This window comes from Benincasa hispida, chromosome 11, assembly GCF_027475165.1.
Source record: "Benincasa hispida cultivar pf3 chromosome 11, pf3_genome.v1.1, whole genome shotgun sequence".
Taxonomy (NCBI): Eukaryota; Viridiplantae; Streptophyta; class Magnoliopsida; order Cucurbitales; family Cucurbitaceae; genus Benincasa; species Benincasa hispida.
In genome coordinates this window covers 50973366-50985623 of record NC_143488.1, presented here as the reverse complement: position 1 = coordinate 50985623, position 12258 = coordinate 50973366, and positions in this window count along the sequence as shown.

Here is a 12258-nt window from a genome sequence, read left to right as displayed (position 1 = left end):
TTCCAAGATAGAGGCAGAACACGAGGACATCTTTGGAAAGTCCTAGGAACGCTGAGGGAGAGTAAGCTATATGCAAAATTTTCAAAGTGTGAATTCTAGCTACGTAAGGTGTCCTTTCTTGGGCACGTGGTGTCAAATGACGAGGTTTCGATGGATCCAAGAAAGATTGAGGCAGTTACGAATTAACCTCGTCCCACAACAGACAGCGAGGTACACGGTTTTCTAGGGTTGGCTAGATATTATCATAGGTTTGTAGAGAATTTCTCTAGCATAGCCACACCATTAATCTAGTTAACGAGGAAAGGAGCTTCGTTTGTTTGGAGCAAAGCCTGTAAGGACAATTTTTATAACCTCAAGTAGAAGTTGATTTCAGCATCAGTTCTTACAGTACCTAAAGATTCTGGGAGTTTTGTGATCTACAATAATGCTTTTAAGAAGGGTTTGGGTTGTGTGCTTATGTAGCACGTTAGAGTGGTTGCCTATGCCTCCCGCCAGTTGACAAACCATGAGCGAAACTATCCTACTCATGACTTAGAACTGGCAGCGGTGGTCTTTGCTTTGAAGATCTAGAGGCACTATTTTTATGGGGAAAGGATTTAGATTTTCACTGACCATAAGAGTTTGAAATACTTTTTCACCCAGAACGAGTTAAACATGAGACAACGTAGGTGGCTCGAGTTAGTAAAGGATTACGACTGTGAGATTCTCTACCACCTAAGAAAGGCGAATGTGGTGGTCGATGCTCTCAGCAGGAAGATCGCTCATTCGGCTGCCTTGGTCACTAAGCAGGTTCAATTGTGTAATGATCTAGAGGGGGCGGAGATTGCAGTTGTAGGAGGGGAAGTCACCTTGCAGCTAGCCAAGTTGATGGTGCAACCGACTTTGAGGCAGAGGATCATTGATGCGCAGCAGGGTGATTCGAATCTTGTTTAGAAATTTCATCAGGTAGAGTCAGGCCAAGTCAGTGGATTTTCAGTATCTGTAGACCAGAGCCTTCTATATCAGGGACGGTTATGCGTACCTACAGATAATGACCTAAAGGGTGAATTGTTGGCAAAAGCTCACAACTCCTCATTCTCGATACATCCAGGCAATACCAAAATGTACCAAGATTTAAAGCGGTATTATTAGTGGTCCGATATAAAAAAGGAGATAGCCGACTATGTTAGCAAATGTTTAGTCTGTCAATAGCTGAAGGCCCTGAGGCAGAAGCCAGCAGGCTTACTACAACCATTGAATGTGCCAGAATGGAAGTGAGAAAGTGTATCCATGGATTTCATTGTGGGCTTGCCCAAGACGGTAAAAGGCTTTTCATAGTATGAGTTATAGTGGACAGGCTCACTAAGGTGGCGCATTTCATTCTACGAAAGCCCACGTATCTGATGAGTAAGTAGGCTTCAGTTGTACATGAAGGAGATAGTAAGGTTGCATGGTGTGTGAAGGAACTCTTATACACAAGTACTTCTGAGTGGAAGCGGATCTTTCCAAAAGCATTGTGATAGAATTACCACATTTACATTCAAACAAATAAATATGCATCATACTGAAAATTACCGACATGCTTTAGAAATAAACAACCAAGAGAACAAGGAAACTTACTAGTTGAAGAACTTTTCTCCTATCTCCACTAATGGATGCTCTCGCTCTTGCTGGAACGGCAAGCTATTGTTCAACAAAACTTCGGTCGTCTACCACGAACGGCCACCACACGAACAGATGAAGAATGGGGACGACACCACCACTTGGAACCCTTAGTATTCTCGGTGTGAGAATCCAAAGAATGGGCGTCTAGTAAACTCAAGTTATCGTATAGTCTCTGATTTACTAAACGATAGGCAGCCAACACCTTTGTGAGCAAATAACTAGGTAGTTTGCAAAATGAAAATAATTTTAGTTTTATTATTTAGTTATGAAAACTGAATAGAACTTCCCACTAATGCACAGTTACGGAGAAAATGGCTGCCAATTATCTCATAATTGTCTAATTAATAAAATAATAAATATAATCATGTTATATTCATTAACCTATAGTTTAATATCATATATCAACCATAGTATTTTTTTCCTCCACTAGATATAAATCATATTTATATCTATTTTCCTCCACTTAATGTATCTCATACAAAAAGTCAATCATATCATATATAATTAACCAGTTCAATCATTTAATATATAATCGAACTCCCTCTTGTCAATTTGAACATTTTAAACTGACCCAAAAACTGATTCTCAACTTGAATCCATTGAGCTACCAAGGGGACCTTATGGACCTATGGTTCAAAACTCCAACGGTATGTAAATAGCTAACTAAACTCTTTAGCCACGAGATCCACCATCCATTGCCTGCCAGATATTCCACTAAGGACCGACAGCTGAACTTTCCTTACCACAGATATATTTCCGTGTCCATCGAATACAACCAATCAACAGTACAATAACCTTTCACAGATGCTTGTAAGTACAGTTGAGCCAATTTACCTTTTTGCCCATGTAGTTACATCTAACTTCTTAAGTACCACTGATTCCTCTAATGAACAATACAACATAGTTCTACTATGTGTGGACACCTCTCAGGCCATGAGAAGGTGTGTAGTGGCATATCGTTCAAGCCCTGAGATTAGCCCTTAAGGGAGTAATCTATCTACTTACCCCTGCTTTGGGGAAGAAGTGAATTCCATTTTGTGTAGTTGAGTTCCTAGCTCCCAAATCAGATGAATCCTCAAAGTAGTAGGTTTGAGTCGGTGAACCTGGCCACCTGCACCCATGCAAATCAAAGGACTGCCCTTAATGGCAGGAGTTCCCAACTCACTCAGGATTGAGGTCATGTTACCTATGGTCATCCTAGTGAAGTGAAGTCTCTGTCATGAACGGCGTTATGTAACGAGACGTCAACACTTCGTGGTCAGGTCTTATACAAACTCTTTGTATAGGACACAGTACAATAACCTTTCATAGATGCTTGTAAGTACAGTTGAACTAATTTACCTTTTTGCCCATGTAGTTACATCTAACTTCTTAAGTACCACTGATTCCTCTAATGAACAATACAACATAGTCCTACTATGTGTGGACACCTCTCGGGCCATGAGAAGGTGTGTAGTGGCATATCGTTCAAGCCCCGAGATTAGCTCTTAAGGGAGTAATCTATCTACTTACCCCTGCTTTGGGGAAGGAGTGAATTCCATTTTGTGTAGTTGAGTTCCTAGCTCCCAAATCAGATGAATCCTCAAAGTAGTAGGTTTGAGTCGGTGAACCTGGCCACCTGCACCCATGCAAATCAAAGGACTGCCCTTAATGGCAGGAGTTCCCAACTCACTCAGGATTGAGGTCATGTTACCTATGGTCATCCTAGTGAAGTGAAGTCTCTGTCATGAACGGCGTTATGTAACGAGACGTCAACACTTCGTGGTCAGGTCTTATACAAACTCTTTGTATAGGACACCCCTGCTCACATGTTCCCACACGAATGATCAGGATCAAACCATCTGTAGCAAGTCACAACATGTGTAACTATTCCACAAAACAGGATCATTTAAGACATGATCAATTTGTATGTTACCATATACATGCTTAAGTTACATAATGACAACCAAGGATTTTAGTTTATTGGTTTGTGGTAAAGCAAATAAAACATCCAATGTGCAAAGTCAAGTAATGAAAAAAATATAATATATTATACATCACAAGCATTCGTACAAACTGCAGGATATGAGACTTTAGGGCATCATCCCCAACAATCTCCCTTTTATCCTAAACCGAGTGGGGTGTACAAAAACTAGTACAAAATAATAAATTAGGACACTAAAGCCCAGTATAATAAAATCTCCCACTTGCTCTAGTCCAGCCGTGGGCAGTCCCGTAGACCCATGCTTGAAGGTGACACTCAAACACTACAGCCATGAGATTCTTCGTAAACGGGTCAGCAACGTTGTGCTCTGACGCGATCTTTATGACGATCACGTCCCCTCAATGCACTATCTCGAGGATTAGGTGATACTTTCGCTCAATGTGTTTGCCGCACCTGTGACTTCTCATACTCCACCTGGGTATAAACCTTTGCCACAAGTCTAGTCTTGGAGGTTTGTACCTTCCCATCGGTACCTCGTTTCTGCTTGTAGATCCATTTACAACCTATAGGTCTTACCTCATCAGGCTAATCTACAAGATCCCAAACTGATTTGAAGTACATCGACTCCATCTCGAGATCCATGGCTTTAACCAATTCATCTCGGTCAACATCCTTCATTGCCTTTTGATAAGACAACGGATCCTCAACGTCACCATTGGCTACCATAGCCAGAATTTTCGTGAAACCCAGATAGCGAACGAGCGGGTTTACAACCCTTCCACTGCGTCGAGGTTCCCTCAACTCTTGAGGTGGAACCGACCTACCAGATGAACTATCATCAACAACTCTTACTGATGAAACAGACCCTTCTACAACTCTTATTGAAGTATCAGTAGTTTTATTGTAAAGCTCATGTAACACGTCATTACTATGTGGACTGTGCTCCCTAATATGATTATCCTCTAGGAAAGTAGCATTCGTGGAAACAAACGCCCTGTTTTCCGACGAATCATAAAAGTAACCCCCTCGTGTACCTTTGGGGTTGCTTACAAAGAGGCATAACATCGATCGTGGTTCCAACTTTTTGGGATTTGCCTCAAGACATGTGCTGGGCAACACTATATGTGGAAGTGACGTAAACTAGCTCTATGCCCATTCCAAAAATCCAGATGTGCTCTTACAAGACTCTTGGAAGGAACACAATTGAGTATGTATATCGTCGTCTCCATTGCAAAACCCCAAAACGAGTCCGGTAAGGAAGCGTAACTCATCATCAAATAAACCATGTCCAGCAAGGTTCTATTTCTCCTCTCTGCTACACCATTCTCCTAAGGTGTACCCAATGCTGAGAGTTGGGAAACGATTCCATGTTCTATCAAATAGTCCTGGAACCCCGAATTAAAAAACTCTCCACCTCGATCCGATCGAAGTGTTTTATTTCGTCTATCCAATGCATTTTCAACTTCAACCTTGAACTCTTTGAACTTTTCAAAGGATTCAGACTTCTATTGCATCAAATAAACATACCCATACCTAGAGTAATCATCAGTAAAACTGATAAAATATTTAGCCTCATCGGGCTCGCACATTCATAGGATCACAGAGGCCAAAATGTACTAACTCAAGAGGCTCTTTGACTCGATAACCTTTTCCAGTAAAAGGTCTTTTAGTCATCTTACCCTCAAGGCAAGATTCACACACTGGTAAAGAATTTTCTTCTAACTCGTTTAGAAGGTCATTCTTCACCAATCTCTCAATCCTATTGAGATTGATGTGCCTTAATCGAAGGTGCCAAAATTAGGCATTTTCTTTTGGAGAAATATATTGATGTTTAGGTTGAGTTACGGCAGATTTAAACATCCCTATGTTATGGAGGGAACTTAAGGCTAACGGTCTTAGCACATACAAGTTATTTTCCAATTTAGCTGTACAAATTTCAACTCCATCTTTATGAATAAACACTTTATCCACATTAAACGAAAGAGTATATTTACATTGTAACAAACACTTTACAGAAATTAAGTTCCTTTTTAACTTAGAAACTACAAATACATCCTTTAAAACAAGAAATCTATTATGAAAAGATAACTAGATGCCACCCACTGCCACAGCTGAGACGACATGCCTGGTGCCTACTCGCATCGTCATCTCACCAGCTTTCAGCTATCGCCAGGATCTAATCCCCTAAAAATAAGAACAAACATGCCCGAATCAATTATCCAGGCTGAATCATCATCATTCTCCACTAAACAAGTTTTTAGCACAAGTAAATCATATTTACCTTTTTCTGCCTTGGCCTTAGCCTTGTCTACCTTCATTTCCTATAGCTAGCAAGGAGAATTCCTCTTCCAATGTCCATCCTGGTTGCAGTGGAAACATTTTCCTTTTTCAACTGGCGGTAGACGCCTCCTTGGGGCGACAGGTGGCGGGTTAGTAGGCGTTTTCCCTTTCCCCTTACCATCTTTCTTTTTCTTCCCCTTTCTAGAGTTAGAAGTAAAAGGTGCAGACTTTGTCCTTGAGGTCGAACCTCGATGGAACGTTTTAGAAGACGAAGCAACATTTGCCTCACCCCTTTTTCTCTCCTTACTTTTTAGTAAAGATTGATATGTCTATAACTCATTGAGGAGAGTTGTAAGGGTATATTCCACTTTGTTAAGAATCGCATTGCTAACAAAGTGGAGGAAGCTCTTCGGCAATGAATGCAGGATTATGCTAACCTGATTGCTTTCATCAATTCTAAACCCATTTATCCCCACCACATTAAAGTGAACCATCATGTTAAGCACATGTTCACGAACAGAGGTGCCTTCCTCCATTTTGGAGTTGAAGATGTAATTTAGAGCCTCGTGCTTCAACTGTCCAAACGGTTGTCCGAACATCCCCTATAGGGACTTCATGATCTCACACGTTGAGACCATGGGCTCATGCTTCTTGGCCAACATGTCACTAAGAGTGGCCAAGATATAGGCTCCGGCCTTCTCGCTTGCCCATGTTTATCGCTCGTACGCCTCCCAAACATTTTGAGCGCCATTTGGAGCTGGGATAGAAGAACAGACCTCCATAAGGGCAAACATGAGATCCTCGATGATGAGTATCGTCGTGATCATATGTTTCCAACTCGAATAGTTGTTGCCAATAAGTTTTTCAGTGCTAAGTAATGCAATTGTGGTTGTAGCCATTTTTAAAACCATTGCTGAAAAACGAACAAACTTTTATAAGACTTTGCTAGACCACATTTTAACCAATTAGTTTTAGTAAAAAAGTTTCTAAATACCCTAAGTGATGAAAACTTTTATTTTGCAATGTACCTCAGTGAGGCAGGACAAACGTCATCGATGGGGTGATCAGATGCCCTTTCACTAGGATGAGACATTCTTAACCATTAGGCAGAACCAACTCTTGGAACTGAACCTAACAGCCACCATTTATTCGGTCCAGAACTATTAACCCTTAACAATCCCGCGTAAGTGTAACCCCTCGTTTTCGGCCCCAGAGTCCCGTCCTAATGCACCCACCGTAGGGAAGAAGCATATTAGAACAAGAGACTAAGTACCTTATCCTCTTACAGGAGATTAAATAAAGAAACGCACAAAACTGTCATCCTATAGGGGGACACTCTCAGGGTGCCTCAAGGCAAGGCGTAGAAACTTTATTCAACCTAACGAGAGAGACCATTGGATATGTTGTCGCACTTCTCGCTCCCACTTACTATGAACATTCTCTCCATCCACCTTGATATTGACCTACTTAAACACCATCCTTTAAGGGGATACTCCCAGGGTGCCACAAGGCCGATGGTAGATCTCATGGTGTGGACAATAAGGGAGAAACATGAGAGGTTTAAATGAAGCATCAAATGCCCCAAGTACCTCCCACTAAATGTTCTACCTAAGGGTTCATTAACCTAGACAATACGACTACTGATTTTAGTCTAAGTCGTTTTTTAATCAGTTCAAAAACAACTTTTGTCTTTGAAATAAAATAAGTACAAGTCTAACCTGGCTCTGATACCAATTGAAGGAACTCTTATACAAGAGTACCTCTGAGCGAAAGCGGGTCTTTCCAAAAGCATTGTGACAGAATTACCACATTTACATTCAAACAAACAGATATGCATCATACTGAAAATTTGCATGCTTTAGAAATAAACAACCAAGAGAACAAGGAAACTTACCAGTTGAAGAACTTTTCTCCTCGGCAAAATTTGATCTCTCCACAAACGGATGCTCTCGCTCTTGCTGGAACAACAAGCTATCGTTCAACAAAACTCTGGTCGTCTACCACAAACGGCCACCACACAAACACACGAAGAATGGGGACGACACCAGTACTTGGAATCCTTAGTATTCTCGGTGTAAGAATCCAAAGAGTGGGTTCTGTTCATATTTGGTAGAGGAGAGGAGAAAAAGAGATCGTATACAACGATCAAGCAAGTGGGAGAAAGCTAAGTATAGACAAAGTGCTTGATCGTTTAGATAAAGTATACAATCGTGTAGGAAAAGGCCAGCGATCCTCTATACGATCGTTTAGTAAATGCTCAACGCTAAGTGACCATTTAGTAAAACGTGAGCAACCGTTTAAAAAGAAGCGCGCGGGTGTAAGCAATCGTCTAGTAAACTCAAGCTATCGTATAGTCTCTGATTTATTACGCAATAGGCAGCTAACACCTTTGTGAGCAAATAACCGTGTACTTTACAAATTGAAAACAATTTTCATTTTATTCTTCGGTTACAAAAACTGAATGGAATTTCCCACTAACGGACAGTTACGGAGAAAACGGTGGTCAATTATCCCATAACTATCTAATTAATAAAATAATAAATATAATCATATTATATTCATTAATCTATAGTTTAATATCATATATCAACTATAGTGTTTTCTCCTCCACTAGATATAAATCATATTTATATCTATTTTCCTCCATTTAATGTATCTCATACATAAAGTCAATCATATCATATATAATTAACCCGTTCAATCATATCATATATAATTGAACTCCTTCTTGTCAATTTGAACATTTCAAACTGACCCAAAAACGGATTCTCAACTTGAATCTATTGAGCTACCAAGGGGACCTTATGAACCTATGACTCAAAGCTCTAACGGTATGTGAATAGCTGACTAAACTCTTTAGCCACGAGATCCACCATCCGTTAACTGCCAGGCATTCCACTAAAGACCGACAGCTGAACTCTCCTTACCACAGATATATTTCGGTGTCCATCGAATTTAACCAATCAACAGTACGATAACCCTTTACAGATGCTCGTAAGTACAGCTAGGCCAATTTACCGTTTTGCCCCTGTAGTTACATCTAACTCCTTAAGTACCACTGATCTCTCTAATGAACAATACAACATAGTTCTACTATGTGTGGACACCTCTCGGGCCATGAGAAGGTGTGTGGCGCCACATCGTTCAAGCCCCAGGATCAGTTCTTAAGGGAGCAATCTATTTACTTACTTCTGCTTCGAGAAAGAAGTAAATTCCATCATGTGTAGCTGAGTTCCCAGCTCCCAAATCAGACGAATCCCCAAAGTAGTAGGTTTGAGTCGGTGATCTGGCCACCCACATCCATGCAAATCAAATGATCACCCTCAATGGCAGGAGTTCCCAACTCACTCAGGATTGAGATCATGTTACCTATGGTCATCCTAGTGAAGTGAAGTCTCTGTCATGAACGACGTTATATAATGAGAAGTTAACACTTCGTGGTCAAGACTTATACAAACTCTTTGTATAGGATGCCCCCGCTTGTATGTCCCCACACGAATGTTCAGGATCAGACCATCTGTAGTAAGTCACAACACTTGTAGCTATTCCACAAAGCGGGCCGCACCTGTAGTATTACCAGAATAAGGTTTCCCTCCTATAACCATATACTACAGACCATTTTGGTTATCACTTAAGACATAATCCACTTGTATGTCACCATATACATGCTTAAGTTACATAATGACAACCAGGGATTTTAGTTTATTGGTTTGTGGTAAAGCAAATAAAACATCCAATGTGCAAAGTCAAGTAGTGAAGAAAATATCATATATTATATATCACAAGCGCTCTTACAAACTGTGTTTACAAACTACATGATACGAGATTTTAGGGTATCATCCCCAACATTCAGTGTCAATCCTGTCTGACAGGGACCTTCGTTTTATCTCTAGTTGTTGGAAGAGCCTCCATGCAGCATTAGGAACTCGGTTAAATTTCAGTACAACCTTCCACCCCCAGACTGATGAACAAACAAAATGCTTGAATCAGACGTTGGAGGATATGTTGCATGCTTGTGCATTGGAATTTTCAGGGAGTTGGGACTCCCACTTTCATTTGGCAGAGTTTGCGTATAATAACAGTAATCAGGCTACCATTGGCATGTTGCCATTTGAAGCTCTGTACGGTAAGGGTTGCAAGTCTCATGCTTGATGGGGTGAAGTTAGAAAGAGATAATTGGTGGGAACTGAGCTAGTGGCAATGACAAATTAAGTCATGCAGAAGATTAGATCTCGAATATTAGCAATGCAGAGTAGACAGAAAAATTACGCCGATGTTAGGTGTAAAGATCTTGAGTTTGAGGCAGGTGATAAATTTTTCCTGAAAGTAGCACCTACGAAAGGTGTTCTGAGGTTTGGAAGGAAGGGAAAGTTAAGTCCGCGTTTTGTAGGGCCATTCGAGATCTTAGAACGAATTGGCCCTATGGCTTATAATTTGGCCTTGCCACCGTCTCTCTGCGGCCCATAATGTTTTCCATGTTTCCATGCTGAGGAAGTACATAATGGACCCATCTCATGTGGTGGACTTTGAACCCTTGCAGTTGAATGAAAACTTAAGTTATGAAGATAAGCCTGCATAGATTATTGCAAGGGAAGTGAAGGTTTTACGCAATAGGGAGGTGCCACTAGTGAAGGTTCTGTAGCAGAATCATCAGTTTGAGGAAGCAACTTGGGAGCCAGAGGACGAGATGAGAGCACTATAACCAGAGCTCTTCTAGAACTAGAACTTTCAAAGACGAAAGTTTCTTAAGGAGGGAAGATTGTAACATCTAGGGATCTAGGTAAATCTAAATTAGTTTATGAAATTATTGGATTTTCTTTTTATTTCAAGGCCAAAGCTTAGGCAATAGAATGATTTGTTTGGTTCTATTTTAATTTGGTTGTTGTTTGGAGAAGATTTGTTAGAATGAGATTTGGTAGTTTGAGTATTTTTTTAAGAGGAAAATGGGGGATAAATAAATAATATATATATATATATAACAATTTAGGGTTTTGGGTTTTAAGGAATTATTTGTAGGTTAAAGAGGGGCCTCGATCTACATGCATTGAAAAAAAAAAAAAAAAAAAGAAAAGTGGAGTAGGGCAGTGCGCGACCGCCTCCCCTCCTTCCTCGTCTATGTTGTGCCATCAAGCCCATGCTAGAGGTGAAGTCATGTTGCCGATTCCTCATCGCGCTCTAGTTGGTCGTCTGCCCCACGTCGCCTGTTTCCTTCCTGAGTTTGCCAACCGCTGCCTCTCATCGTGTCGCTCCCCTCGTCCCTGGGATTTCACTGCATCGTCAGCCTAGCCCAAATGCTCGTTCACAGAACTGACACGGACAGCCCCATCTGTCGTCAGATCGTGGTTAGTTTCCATCAGATTCTATTGTTTGAGGTAAGATTTGAAAAATAAAAACGAAATGAATCGTTATAATGTCAATGATTTTATTAGGAAAAAAAGTAATAAAAATAAAAATTAATTAAAAATAGATTTTTAAAGAAAAATGATTTTACATGACAAAACTATTGAAAATATTTATAACTAATAGCAAAATATCACAGTCTATCGCGATCTATCATAGATAAACTATGATGTTTTGTTATTATTTGAAAATATTTTAGTTCATTTTTCTATATTTGAAAAAAATTAATAACATTTAATTAAGAAAATATAAATACATATACTTTTTTAAATAAGTAAATAATTAATTTAATACTCTGTTCCAATGAATCCACCCAAATTTAACCCAATCTCAACACACTTTAGTCCCATAAACCGATTCTAAAGGACTGGACTATCAACTTGACTATGGAAAGTTGAGTCAACTGGTTATAGGCCTCCTAGTCCTAGGCTCATTGAGATCAGAGTTGGGGCCGATAATGAATGTGAGTTACAGTTTCATGGTCTCTCTCCCGACATAAATGGATTGGATGGGTAAAAAGTAAAGAAAAAGTCGTGTGAAGCGCCTACATGTCCGTGAGACTAACCTTTTTGTGGGCAAAATAACTACGGATTTTTTTATACAAGGTAATTATTAATACCGATTTATTTGAAAAACTAAAAATCCTCAAAATAACTGTCTTTTCTAATTTTTCTCATTTCAACGTAGATTGTATTATTATTTTATATTGGATTTAACCACTTTTTGAATTAATTTTACTATATAATTTTTTCGACCAAATTTATATTTTAAATATTCATATACTATCAAATTTTAAATTTATTCAAATGTTTAACTTGTTTTTTATTATTTTATACATATTCTTAATAAATTAACATGATATTTTTCAAATTTTTAAAGGTTTAAATTGTTTTGTATATGTTATTAGATTTAATTGTACATATTTCATATTTAATCACTATTTTAGCTTAAATTTTGATAATACCTACCTTGCCTTTCCAAGATATAAATACTTTGATTAATAACCGAGA